The sequence below is a fragment of the Carassius auratus genome, chromosome 34 (assembly GCF_003368295.1).
Source record: "Carassius auratus strain Wakin chromosome 34, ASM336829v1, whole genome shotgun sequence".
NCBI classification, from domain to species: domain Eukaryota; kingdom Metazoa; phylum Chordata; class Actinopteri; order Cypriniformes; family Cyprinidae; genus Carassius; species Carassius auratus.
In genome coordinates, this window is record NC_039276.1 from 177,084 (window position 1) to 191,731 (window position 14,648).

Here is a 14,648-nt window from a genome sequence, read left to right on the forward strand (position 1 = left end):
TTGACTTCAGCACGAAATAAATGGATTAAAAGGGATCAGGGGTGGATCTAGAAAAATATTGATGGGGTGGCGAGAAGGGGGCAGGAATTTTTGAGGGGTGGCAACATATGGCAGACGTATATATACTGAATTTAGTAACAGTTATCACAGTTTGATGATAAATATATGTGCACACTACAAAAGGACACAGGCTGCCATTTACAAACGTAATCTCATGCAATCAATGTCTTGCATTTGAAACAGTTCATATAAAGAATAAGTGACCATACCCCATAAGCACCACCACACTCACTAATGCATGCAGTATGCATCAACATGTAATTAAGAGCATTATAAAAGGTTCAGTGTTATCAATATGTCAATTTATTATAAGAAACACAAGATTTTAACAGCCAATGACATTTTTCAGCAGGGGAGACTCAACTGATTTTTTACTGTTTAGTGTTCATCATCATCTAACTCAACCAGTCAAGAGCTACATTTAGCCTTAGATGTTATATGAATATGGTCCCTGAAGCATAGCTTTATTAGCTGACAATAATAATAAATAAATAAACATTATAGGCACAAATACAAAGGTACTTTTAGAAATTGTTTTTGAAAAATATGGTGTTATTGTTTTGGCAAGCTTAAATGAAAACTTCCATGAAACCTTGTGTGATATTCCTTTAAAATAATGTTTTAGTATATCTTTTTTACGTATATTTTACTAAGCAATTTCTTACATAATTTCTTTGAGTTAGACCAAACTTTTATTTTGGTGGGTTGTAACCAGAGTTTCTGTGTTTTTTAATTAACTATTATTATTAGCTAATAGTCCTACTTGAAGTATAGCATACTCTTCTTTGCAATAGTACTATATTTCTGTTTGAATTTCTTCAAGTTATACCGGAATTTTATTTTGACAGGTTGTTGTAAAGACATTGCCGTTTCTATCAGTCTGTGTATACGATACGAATTAATGACAATAGTTTTATCAAATGAAATGTTGAAATCTTCTCATAGCGCACTGACTTGCACATGTGTAGCCTACATCATGCGCCAATATAGTGAAGAGCTGAAAACACCACGCGTGCTTCAGTGTGTGTGTGTGTGTGTAGTAGAGCACACATTCCCAGAGACGTGTATAACAACACCTTAAGGGTTCCCGTAAGCAGGATTTATTGTTGTGCCCCCCTTCCTCAAATATGATGATGGGAAAAAAAAAACTACTATGGGGTGAAAAAATAACTTTAATCAAATAAAAAACTAAATGAATAAATTGTATTATTTACAAATCACAATTGTAGCTCTCGACATTTACCTGTGGCTATAACTTTATTATGACTCTAATTTATTTTATAGTCTCAAGCTTTCAGAAATCATACAGTTTTACTATGATAAAACCATGGTTTATTTTTGTAAGGGTTGTGATATGCATGTTTTTTGTTGAAGAAATTATAAAGTCTGTGTCATCTATAGCAAAAAGGTGGCCAAAACTGAAAGATTAAGTGAATTTTTGAATGAAATGTTTGGTCAGTAGCCTAAACAAGGATTTGATTGTCCTGTAAGTGTAACAGCAGCAATCACATGGCATTTGTAATAACATGTACATAAATTGTTTATTTTATATATGCCTACATTATGTATTTTAACAGTGTTATTATTAACCAATCATTATTGCGTCATTCTTTTTTTATATAATGCATTTTAAGCCATTTTAAAGGCTATTGATGTCTTAGGTCTGTTTTTATTCCAACAACAACAACAAAATATTACAGTATATTAATACTTTGTAAATTATTAGAGTTTGGGGTTCGCGAATCATTTGAGTCAGTTCGGGAGTTCAAAGCGGATTCGTGAATCATTTGAGTCAGTTTGGGGATTTCGAATCATTTGAATCAGTTCGGGAGTTCGGAGCGGGTTCGCGAATCATTTGAGTCAGTTCGGGAGTTCAAAGCGGGATCGCGAATCATTTGAGTCAGTTATGGGGATCGCGAATCATTTGAGTCAGTTTGGGAGTTCGGAGCGGGATTTCGAATCATTTGAGTCAGTTCGGGAGTTCAAAGCGGATTCGTGAATCATTTGAGTCAGTTAGGGGATCGCAAACCATTTGAATCAGTTCGGGAGTTCTGAGCGGGTTCGCGAATCATTTGAGTCAGTTCGGGAGTTCAAAGAGAGTTCGCGAATCATTTGAGTCAGTTTGAGGATCGCGACTCATTTGAATCAGTTCGGGAGTTCGTAGTGGGATCGCGAATCATTTGAGACAGTTATGGGGATCGCGAATCATTTGAATCAGTTCGAGAGTTCGGAGCGGCTTCGCGGATCATTTGAATCAATTCGAGAGTTCGGAGCGGGATCGCGAATCATTTGAGTCAGTTCGGGAGTTCAAAGCGGGTTCGCGAATCATTTGAGTCAGTTTGGGGATCGCAAATCATTTGAATCAGTTCGGGAGTTCGGAGCGGGGTCACGAATCATTTGAATCAGTTCGGGAGTTCGTAGCGGCTTCGCGAATCATTTGAGTCAGTTCGGGAGTTCAAAGTGGGTTCGTGAAGCATTTGAGTCAGTTTGGGGATCGCAAATCATTTGAATCAGTTTGGAGTTCAGAGCAGGAACATGAATCACGAAAGATTCGAGCTTGTAAATTTTTCACATTTTTGCCCATAACCTTTAATTCGTTGCTGCCAACTGGGATGGCAAGGCTTTCTTTTAGGGTGGCATTTGCCACCCTATGCCACCCCGGTAGATCCGCCCCTGAAAGGGATAGTTCAGCCACCTGCAAAAAAAATAAATAATAGTTTGTAAATTTGAAATACAGTTTTTAAAAATAATATTTTAATATTTAAAAAAATGTATTTATTCTTGCGATGATGTGTCTTCAGACTTCAGCGTCACATGAGCTTATGAGAATATGCTAATTTGGTGCTCTATAAATATTATTTATTATTGTTAGTGTTGAAAACAGTTGTGCTGCTTAATATTTTTTTCAGAAACTGATGTATGTTTTCAGAATTCTCTGATGCATAGAAAGTTACAGCATTTATCTGAAGTAGGATTTTAAACTATGTAAAAGTCTTTACTGTCACTTTTGATAAATTAAAGTATTCATTTCTTCCTAATCTTACTGACTTAACTAAACTTTTGAACTGTTTTTGCCCATTCAAGAACAAGATCAGTGGGGTCCAAAACAATATCAGAATTATTTTACTTTCATTGTGCAACGTATGTTTAAAATGTCATCTTTGCAACAATATAATGATCATTCTGTTAGTACAGTCACATTTTTGTGATGTACTGTCCTCTACGAGAACCAAAACAAACAAAAATATCAAGTTTTAATGGTTGAGAATTCAGACTTTTAACAGAGCTGCACTGCGAGCTTCCTGTTCTCTCCTGACCCCCCGCAGGCAAACTCCAATTAAACCACACTGAAATCTGTCGCCGAGCCTCAAGATGAACCGAGTTCTATAGCTTCCTCTCTAAATGACAGTTTCTCTCCTCGTGTGAAAGCCTTTCTTCATTAGGAGCACCCCAAGCCGCACCTCTGCGTTTCAGAACATTAACTACCCTCTCACATTACTGCGCAGGACACCCGCCGCCATCTGTTCCTACTCAGGCTTCTGCTCCAACCTCTCTATACCTCCAACACTCTATTTATTTAACTCCAAAGCTTCATTTCATTGTGGTCACTTTACAGAAACCCTGATTCAATTGAATTAGTGGGAACAGGAGATAATCTCTCCCGCCAGAGCTTTCAGGGAGCTGGGGAAAATGACAAAGTGGCCCGTGTTAGCGGCCTTGCAAAGGAAGCTTCCTCCAAGGGTGTGAGACAGGGTCCTGAAGGGACTGGGAAGAGGAAAAAGGGGGCCTTCTCCTCTGCTACATTACAGTAAGCCGATGCCTTGTCCAGATGAATCTTGGCACATCTGCCTGATGCCAGCCGTAAACAGGATTAGAGAAAGGACTTATCTGCTTGATGTTAATTGTGTGCAGTTTTTGCACGTTCACCCTTTTAATAGAGAGACTACAAACTCTGCTGTACAACTTCCCTTTTCAGGCAACAATTGTCAGCATGTGCACTAGTCAGGTTGGTCTGGTCTCTGAGTTTGTTTTTATTTGTTTGTTTGTTTTGTTTTTTGGTAATAGGACCTAATAAGTGACTAATTAGTGAATTAAGAGCATGAAAATTGAGTTTAAATGAGTCGCCCGCTAAGCAGAAGCAATGTAGATTGAGTTGATACACATTTTAAAGCACCAGTCTGACTGGTGTTTCCTGCTGATGTGCTCAGAAACAGGCCACACTATTTAAACTTTACTTTTTGCTAATATTGTACTCTCTCTATTTTTGGAAGGCCACAAATTTTTGCTTACACAAACTTTTTTTTATATCTCTATTGTATTTCAGCCACTTTATAGCTCCACACTTGCTAATCTATTTTTAAGTAAATACTGATGCAACTTTAACAGCTACATTAAAATTAGGAGCAAAATTATTCTCTTGACGTGGCTTTGCTGATGCAATTACAAAGCTAACACAAGTATTAGAATGCTGATTTAAGATTAAATTATGCTAGAAAGAAATATAAATAACAAAGAACTACTTGTTCTACTTAAGTGTTGTGCAGTAAAAGTCACTGATCATATTCCAATTATGTACAGTATGCATCATGTGAAGGTGGTTACTCAATTACCATGATCCAAGTAAGACTGTTTAATAAATATATAATTATATATACATATATTTATTAGACACACACACCGGCCACGTATGGTTGGACCCCCTTTTGCCTTCAGAACTGCCTTAATTTGGCATAGATACAACATTCCTCAGAGATTTTGGACCATATTGACATGATAGCATCACGCGGTTGTTGCAGATTTGTCAGCTGCACATCCATGATGTGAATCTCCTGTTCATCCACATCCCAAAGCTGCTCTATTGGATTGAGATCTGGTGACTGTGGAGTCCATTTGAGTAAAGTGACCTCATTGTAATGTTCAAGACACCAGTCTGAGATGATTTGAGCTTTGTGACATGGTGCATTATCCTGCTGGAAGTAGCCAACAGAAGATGGGTACACTGTAGTCACAAAGGGATGGACATGGTCAGCAAAAGTACTCAGGTAGGCTGTGGTATTTAAACAATGCTCAATTGGTGCTAATGGACCCAAAGTGTGCCGAGAAAATATTCCACACACCATTACACCACCACCACCAGCCTGAACCGTTGAGAATGGGTCCATGCTTTCATGTTCTTTACGGCAAATTCTGACCCTACCATCTGAATGTCGCAGCAGAAATCAAGACTCATCAGACCAGGCAACGTTTTTCCAATCTTCTATTGTCCAATTTTGGTGAGACTGTGCGAATTGTAGCCTCTGTTTCCTGTTCTGAGAGGAGCAGCACCCGGTGCGGTCTTCTGCTGCTGTAGCCCATCTGCTTCAGGGTTCGACGTGTTGTGTGTTCAGAGGAGGTTTTACCCCATACCTTGGTTGTAACGAGTGGTTATTTGAGTTACTGTTGACTTTATATCATCTCTAACCAGTCTGCCTATTCTCCTCTGACCTCTGACATCAACAAGGCACATTTGGAGTCACTTAAATCTTCTTTCTTTCCAATTCTGATGCTCGATTTGAACTTCAACTTCACCACTTCCAGATGCTGCCATGTGATTGGATGATTGGCAATCTGTGTTACCAATTTTTTTTAAGTTTAACGAAAATAAAACCGATGTTATTGTGTTTGGCCCTAAAAAGCATGATGTGCTGCAGCGCTTGAATGCAACTTCTTTGACTGGTTTTGTTAAATCTCTGGGATTAAAAATTTGGGATTTGTTCTTGATAGTGATTTAAAGTTGGACAGACAAATTAACACTGTGGGGAGCCTTGTTTTTTTTTAATCTACATCTGACTAAACCATTTCTATCTATTCCAGATTTTGAGAGAGCAATTACATCCATTATCTTTTCTCGAATGGATTATTGGAATTCCATTCATTATGGAGCTGATGTTCGAAAAACAAAAAAACTAAAGGCTGCAGCAAAAATTATCGAGTCGGCAAAGAAATATGAATCTTTGACTCCATTATTAATTTTATTAAAGTGGCTGACAGTACGACTAAGAATTATTTATAAGATCCTCGTACTTGTCTTTAAGGCCTTGCACAATCTAGCTCCTGTGTATTTGTCCGGTTTAGTGAAAGTCTACACCCCCTCTAGATCCTTGAGATCAGAAAATCAACGTCTGCTTTGCACTCCCAGGACAAAATATAAACAATAGTGGTGATAATTAGTGGAATAACCTCCCTCATTCTATTCGATCTGCCAAATCCTTACCCATGTTCAAAGCTGCGTTAAAACAACATCTTTTAAATTCAAATGGAGAGTTTTTTTTTTTTTTTTAATGGGTTAATGTTTGTGTTTATTTATGTGAGGTGGATATGTCTATCTCTGTTATTTTCTTGTGTTTTATTTATTGTATTTTTTAAGCTTGTGACTGTGAAGCACTTTGGGCAACGTGAGTTATATTAAACTGTGCTATATAAATAAATAAACAAAACAAGGAACATAATATGGGTTTTGAACACCACAAGGGTGAGTAAATGATGGAAAACTATCCCTTTGTATGGCACAGGTAATCATGTGATCGTGTGATTGGTGATTACCTATGGCATATACACACACTCACAAGTTCATACAGTATATAATCTGAAAGATTCCACATCGCAGTAATCAAAAAGACAAAACGCACCTTCAAGATGTATAGACGTGATATGTAGATTTCTCGTACAAGACACCATACCTCTTTTGTGTGATCTAAAAGGGATTTGAGAGTATTACCAAAACTCAAAGTTGGGGATAGAGGAGGGGAATGAAATTTTTTGGCTGCTGGTGCCTCTGCTGCAGGGCACACAAGTTCACAAATAAGAAGGGCCATATGTTCAGGGTCATTGGTCTAAAGGGGCTGCAAAGGGCCAAATCAATATGACACGTCTGGTAACACACGAGGTCATATAACACGGAGCCCTCCTCCGGAGATCTCAGTTCTCTCATTGACAGTTACATGTATCACTGTGTGTAGACACCACTCTCAGCCAGCACTGACACACACACACACACGCTCAAGCTCTCATCACACTCACCGGCTGCCAATTCATGTTTTCTGGGCTACTATGAAATCAGGCTGGATGAAAAGAAACTCTGTAGAGTTGGATGAGTTGTTACACTTGCTAATAAAAATTGCATGTCCAGCATGCATGGACAATACAGCAAAAAAAAGCATTTAAAACTGACTTTAAATCATCTCTGTCAGTTTAGAATTGCTGGTTGTCATAAGCTTTTGCATACTAGGAAATTGTTAATTAGTTTGAAAATACCAGTTCTGTTGGGCCTCGCAAGGCGGATATCCAGAGAGCAGAAAACAAAGCATAGAACAACGTTTCTGTGGCCCCCCAGCGTGGCAAGTGTCATATTCTGGCGCACATGAGGTTGATTTCAGATGACAAGATGGGAACAGCCCTTCATTTGAGGCACAGTACGACATCGGGAGATTAAATAAAACTGTGCACTCTTCTAGAAAACTTTATTGCTTCCAGATGGATACAAGCTTCCTCTCAGCAGCTCTCCGGCAAAGGCGAGATGCAGGGGGCCCGACGTCATGTCATCATCCAACTAATGTATGGACAAAAAGAATCAATTCTGCACCGGCAGTGATTTGAGCTGCTAGACTTTGTAACAGTGAGATTTCAATATACATATGGTCTGATGCATATGCACTGATTTTTTCAGGTGGTGCTTGAAGAATCACTTTTAGTAGCCTACTGCTCGTACTTAACAATAGTGGTATGAACAAACCAAGTATTAAACTTCAACATGTAACTAATCTCATACTGTTTGTGATCCAGACATAAATGATCGGCCTGCGGCTGTAGCTGAGGAGAAGGGTTGTTTTTGTTGTTGTTGTTGTTGTTTCACTTTTTTTTTTTTTTTTTTTTGCTCTTGTTTTTAACTTAAAACATGATAAAATAAAATAAAATAAAGATCTGTCAGTGCAGTAAAATAAAAAAAATACACTTGTATAAAAGATACAACAAAACAAGTCTTAGTATCTAATGCAGTGTTGCATCTCAAATAAATGTATTTTGTTTCATATTTTAACTAGGAAAATTTGATAAAAGTGCACTTTAAGAAGCAATACGAAGACTTAAAGGTGGGCTCTTAAACTTTGAACCATCAAGTAACCTCATAGAAACCTCTAGAAACTGCATAGCAATGCCCTGGTAACCCCCTACAACATCATAGTATCATCCAAATGAAATATGCACAGGTAAGCACCACTCTTTCCTTCAGAAAAAGTAAAAATCTATAATTACTTCTCAATATAGAAAATATCCATGAATGTCTCATCTGTTTCACCTGCATTAACAGGGTTCAGTTTGGCATCAGTCTCTTTGTCTCTTCTTCACCCTACTCATTGTTGATGCATGCAGCACTCTCACAGATGAAACTAATACCGTTGTTTGAAAAGGGTCCAACTGCAGAAAGCCTATGCCAGGTCAGCAAGCCACTCTTTGCCCCCATGTTGTGTGGGGCCATGTGGTTCCCAGCATGGCATCAGAGAGCATATTTTCCACCTGTGCCTGTGGAAGCCTGTGTCCCTAGACCCACACACCAAAACCCAATATTTACATTTTTATATTACCGTTTTCAAGCCCCCTGGATGCAAACAAAGGAGGCAGCGTCTGTTTGTTCCCTGTATGCAATTAGACTGTGACACTGTATACCCCTATTGCAATACAGAGGGGTCACACACTTGAACTTTGACTGTGTTTGGTACACAAGCCAGCTGATTGGCTTGCATAGGACAACCTGCTAGATAAATAGCATTTTAAAGAATTTATAAAAATCAAACACTGCTTTGCATGTGCAATGCAGCGTATTACTATATATTTTTGGCTTTTGTCAAACCACACAGAGTCCATAATTGTACACAGTCCTTTGTGGGATTGTAAAAATTACGTGCCGATCAGTGCAATAAATGCAATTAATTTCTTCTTTTTTTTTTTTTTTTTTTTTTTTTTTTTTTTAGTAAGGTCCAGTGTGGTTCGGAATTCTTCATAATATCTTCTTTTGTGTTTTGCAAAAGAATAAAAGTCATACAAATTTGGAACAACTTGTGTTTAAATTTGCTCTGGTGAACACATGGCAGGCTTATGGCGGGATGCATTTCATACAATACAAAACTGTTCTTATGCTCATTCTTATGCTGTTGTGGTGTTTTGGAAGCATGTACGTCTATCTCGTTGGGTCTGTAACCAGAGGCTCCAACTCCGAGTCTCAGGTGTTAGTAGAAGAGCTGAGCATGTCTCAGCATAATGACTCATTATTGATGCTAATGATGATCTGCTCATTATTTTTAAACAGGCTCTAGAAATAAACAATTATAGTCATCTACTTTTCATTATGCTCCTGGCCAAAATAATTTGGGGACATGAAGGGGGTGGGGGTCTGTAAGACTGTATTGCTTAAATGTGTAACATAACTTCATTAATGAGACTAAATTGCTAAATTAACAATACTTATCAACATATCTGAAGTCACAAAACATGTTTTTTTTTTTTGATTGATGTTTATTGAAGAGTATACCGTTATTTAGAACTGACGTTGACTGACTACTGTACGATCTCGTCTCTGCCCAGCATTTTTCCATGGATGGAGAATGTCTGGACTAAAAAATGTCCCCCTTATGTCCCTCGGTGCTGTGAAATGGGATCAGATAACCTCAGCGGTGCAATTAGTCTCAGAAATCTGAGGCTGAGCCAGTCAGTCCAGTTCCAGTGAGCTTCACTAGGGCAGATGCTCCATGCTGACCGCAATGGTCAACCAAAGTCCTCAGAGTTCTGGGAAAAACAGGTCATTTTCAAAGATCTAGTACCGCAGCTTATGTATGGTTAACCATCTAGCATTTGCTTACATGACATGCTCATTTCTGCATATAAATGCCTAAAGTGAACTATAAAACAGAAGCTGAGAACTAAAGTCAATATTTTAAGATTTAATCTGAAACAAAATCATTTTAAAATTCATATAGAAGAATAACTGCATTCTACATCTCTCATCTAATGTATTATTCCCTATCAGAGATAAATGAGCATGCATACAGGATACACTCTATAAGGTAATTAGATTCTCCTGCATAGAAAGGAAAATCCCTGCAATGCACATATCTGATTATAGATTTAAAAATAGCAGTTTAATCCAACCTTATTATTTGTTTTATTACAATGCTCTACCAATTGAGCTACAGGACCACTAAATGAATTATTAAACTATTAAATGATATGTGAGTTCATATTAATCTCAGATTGTACACACACAAAACTAATATTAATTGTACTAAAACTAATATTAATATTTTAACGGTGTTTTTTTTGTTCAGTATAAAAATTGGAGAAACAAAATACTACATATAATCTCATTGCTCTCACAAGAAAGAAAAAAGAGATACTGAAGCGATCTCATGCGTGATTTTCTTTCCTATAGGTTCATCTGCTGACATGAGCAATCATTTAAGCAGTAGAATTCAGTACAAACATTTTAGCGGTGGAACACAACTCAGTGTTAACTTTTTACTTAAACTATTGCATTCTGTATCCAGTTTTATGATATAAATTAAAATAAATAAAAGGATAGATTTGCAATCTCTGACCCAGGAGCTTTGTTAGTATATTTCTACAGAGCCAGAGGTAAAATCAGCACCCACATGACATGAACCCACCAGAGTGATCTAAATGAACTGCGTGGACTGGAGGCGTGAACTGCTCTGGCAGTCAGATCAAATCACGGCGTTTGTACATTCAGCAGACACACTGAAGTAAAGCCAAGGCCAATGCTAAGCAAATTCAGGGTTCAAAAAGTCAAACCTAGATCCCTTTGGCAAACAATCCCAGTCTCCCGCAAGCTTCTGTGGTTGTTGTGGAATATGAGGCCAATTCACCCGGCTCTACCTTCATTTCTAAAAGGTGAGCTAACTGGCATGTTGTTTACTCTGGATCAGCTCTAGGTAATGCAATAAGACAATTTTTCATTGGTATTTTTGTAACATATAGTGCTGACCTCTAAAAAAAGAAACTGATGTTAGCTCCGCAGCTAGTGGTGTCTTAAAGGGATAGTTCACCCAAAAATGAAATTTCTGTCATCATTTATTTATCCTCATGTCATTCCAAACCCATATGATTTTCTTCTGACAAAATACAAAGAATAATAAAAGAATAAAAAGAATAAAAATCTATTTTTTGTTCCAAGTCACAACATCATACGTAAATGATGACAGAGTATATGCACTATACTGATCAAAAGTTTGGAGTAATTGTGATTTTTTTTTTTTTTATGTTTTTTCCAAGAAGTCTCTCATGCTTACCAAGGCTACATTTATTTTAATATAAAAACAGACAAATCTGTAATATTGTGAAACATTATTACAATCTTTTTCCATTTGAATATTTAAAGAAATACTTTTACTTTACTAAAATATAGAGAACAGTTAAAAAAAAAAAAAACTAGTTATTGTAATATGTATACATGTGCACACATAAGCAAACTGTTTAAATGTTAAGAAATTAATTTGATCACAGTTGTTTTTGTTTTGTAGGTGTAAAGCATGTGACATAATCAGAAATTAAGCAACGGGAGATATAAACAAAAGTATCACATCATCACTGAAATCCAACACTCAGTGTTGTCATAGAAACAAGTTCTGAAATGCCACATTGCAGTCATGTAATTTGATATTGTGTTTGTCTGCTGGATAATGTCCTTCAATCTCTCTCAGTCATTTGTAGTGAGGGATCAGGGGCAATATTCTGATCTGTTATCCCTCGGCAGAAAAAAAGCACATGAGCGTCAAATAGAGACCCCAGCATATTGGGATCTCTCAGTCATTTTTTGGCATTTTTAAGCGAACATTTGGTAAAGGCCATAGGGGGTTATTAGATGAATGCTTTCTGTGTAATGAGAGCTCTGGCTTAATAACATTAGCTTGGATCACAGATGAAAAGTACTGTCTATAAAGCTTACTCTGACTGAAAGTCTCTCTTGCACTCGGCAGCACTCACACTTTGAAGTGCCTGAGCAGAACAACAGCCAAAGACAGGAAGTACATGCCTCAGCTTCAAACTACTGGGCGTGTTTCAAAATGGTTTCATTTTCTCCATTTGGTTTTGTTTCCTGGTCAATCAAATCGGGAATCTACTCTTTAAGAGCAATTTTGGAGGGCTTTTTTTAATGAATGTCTCAAAGATTGCAGCAAAGGTGGACTTACATTCACAAATGCATGTTTTTATTTGATGCTGCTGCATTTCCCATAGAACGCCCCCCTCTGACATGTTTGCATACATTTCTAGTTACTCAAAATGTAAGTGGATCCCTTGAATAAAACCCAAAGCAAAAGAACTGCACAGCTTAGAGTTTCACTGATATTAAATGAAATCAAATCCTCCTAAAGTCATATGGTTATCTTCTTAGCATAATGATGCAGATGGTAGTTTTGAGTATCATTTACTTGGACATTTGCTAACTGTCCACAAGACTGACAGATGCCCTACTTTAGGTGGCCACAACAGTCAGCCGGAGTCCATTACCAGCACAGCTGTTACACATGAGTTTCTGGCAGGACTGATTTTACCCCTTTTCCCCCCTTTTTTGAATTGTTATATTGTTGTAGCCCCCTTTTGCTTGTGTAATTATTACAGGATACAAGGGAGATAAAGGCATCCCGCAATTTGCCTATTTCTGGTTCTAATGTTTACAACAATTAGAAAAAAAAAAAAAAATTATTGAATATTGATGGAGAAGCATACTTTTTGTGAAAATAAATAAAGAAGTTTATTTTTATTTAAAAAAAAATATTACAAAGGATATTTTTGGTCCTTTTTAATGTTGCAACTTCCACAGATCCACAAAAAAAATGCTGTATTATTATGCATGCCAGGCCACAAGTTGGCGATGTCATTATAAACACTATGCTCCTATTGACTGAACACATAACATTTATGCGCATGTCATCACCATTTTCTTATTCCCATTTTCATAGTTTACATAGAGACGGTAAACGGTATCATTTTCAAAAACTTGCATTCTTTTTCAAAAGTTTGCGTTTTCAGTCCCACTAAAACAGTGTAGTCATGTAAAAGAATGTGCTGTGGTCGAAGAATCCATATATTTCTGAAAATGCAACTTTCTGATGTGCAAGTCTAGAGTTTGTTACTTGTAGACCTATGTGGTCATCGTGTGTAAGGCCTACAGTATATACATAACCAAAAAAAAATGTGTGAGAGAGACACCAAAATAATTTCTAAATTCAAAAACCAAACCTTCATAAAACCAAGCTTCTACAGTCTTTGATGACTCTGTCTTAAAAACATCTCTGTAAGATATTTGCTCTTTTTTTGTATTCATGTACAAGACAGAAATATATGCATAACCAAATTAAGAAAGACTTTGAATGAAAATGAAATGATTCATTGTAACATTCTAAAAAGTTTACAAACTACAGTCTTTGCTTCTGTTGAGTCCATGTGCAAGCACTTTTCCAATGCTGAGATTGCATGTGCATCGTGCACGAGGCGTATATGACTTTGAGCGTCAGACACACAGGACGGAAACAGGTGTAGCATACAATCACCATGGAGACGGCGGCAAACAGAGCGCGGCGCTGCTCACCTGTAGGGGTCTCGGACTGAATGGGCGTCCATGTGACCCGCGTTGCCGTGAGAACAACGTAGTAGCTCTTCTTCCCGATTTGGAAGATTCCTCTTACAATCGGCTCGTCCGGTCTATATTTCTTTTCTTTTCGCTCCTTGTGGGCGTCATCCGTGGATAACCGAGTGGTCGAGAAAGATGAGAGTCGCGTTTTGCTGCTGTTTTGGCTTTTTCTTTTTTGTCTTGACTCGCTTTCTCGTCCCGCGAGAAGACACCGATTGCGTCTCGTGCAACTCTTCCCGATTCTCCGAACACGCGTGCAGGACATTTATCGATTTACACGGGAATTGAAACATCGTGTGAATGTTGTGAACTCGCCTTTGTGTATCAATTTACCGGTTTGGCGCGCTCCCGGTCTCTAGGCTTTTGAGGAAGTTCCTCGTCTCCGTGCACCTCTGGAGCGCGCGCGCCCGCTGGGTTTTCTTAGCCGAGCGCGCGCGCTGCCCTCACTCGCATTTAGCGTAATTACTATTTCAGCTCATCATTACATTTGTGTGGTATTGAGAAATACTATGACCAGCCATTTTACATTTATTCCTATTAAACGAACTATCCATTTTTTTGTACTAGTAGATTAGAAACAGAATGTTTCATGTCTAAATAGTTATCCTATAGTAAAACTGAAAAAGATCATCACAACTGGAAAACCTACTAAAAAATATGTAAAAAATGATATTAGTTACTAGTACTTATTCTGTTAAAGCTTGGTCCTGCTAGAAATCCATGGGCCTAGCTGAATATGTGAACAATTTTCTATAGAATATAAATACCCTAGCAAAAGATCGCTGTAGCATTATTTGCTACTGATTTTAAAAGTACTAGACATAGTACTAGTTAGTTGAATAAATTACGGATTGCAATAGAAGATGTATTAACAGAAATATTTTAATCTTGTCAAAGACTGATTGCACTT

General features: G+C 37.6%; 1 pseudogene; it reads right to left on the reverse strand.

Moving 5' to 3' along the window:
• LOC113052869 (ceramide kinase-like protein) overlaps positions 1 to 14,228 on the reverse strand; it is a 50,870-nt pseudogene extending 36,642 nt beyond the window's left edge.
• Between the last annotated feature and the right edge of the window lie 420 nt (positions 14,229 to 14,648).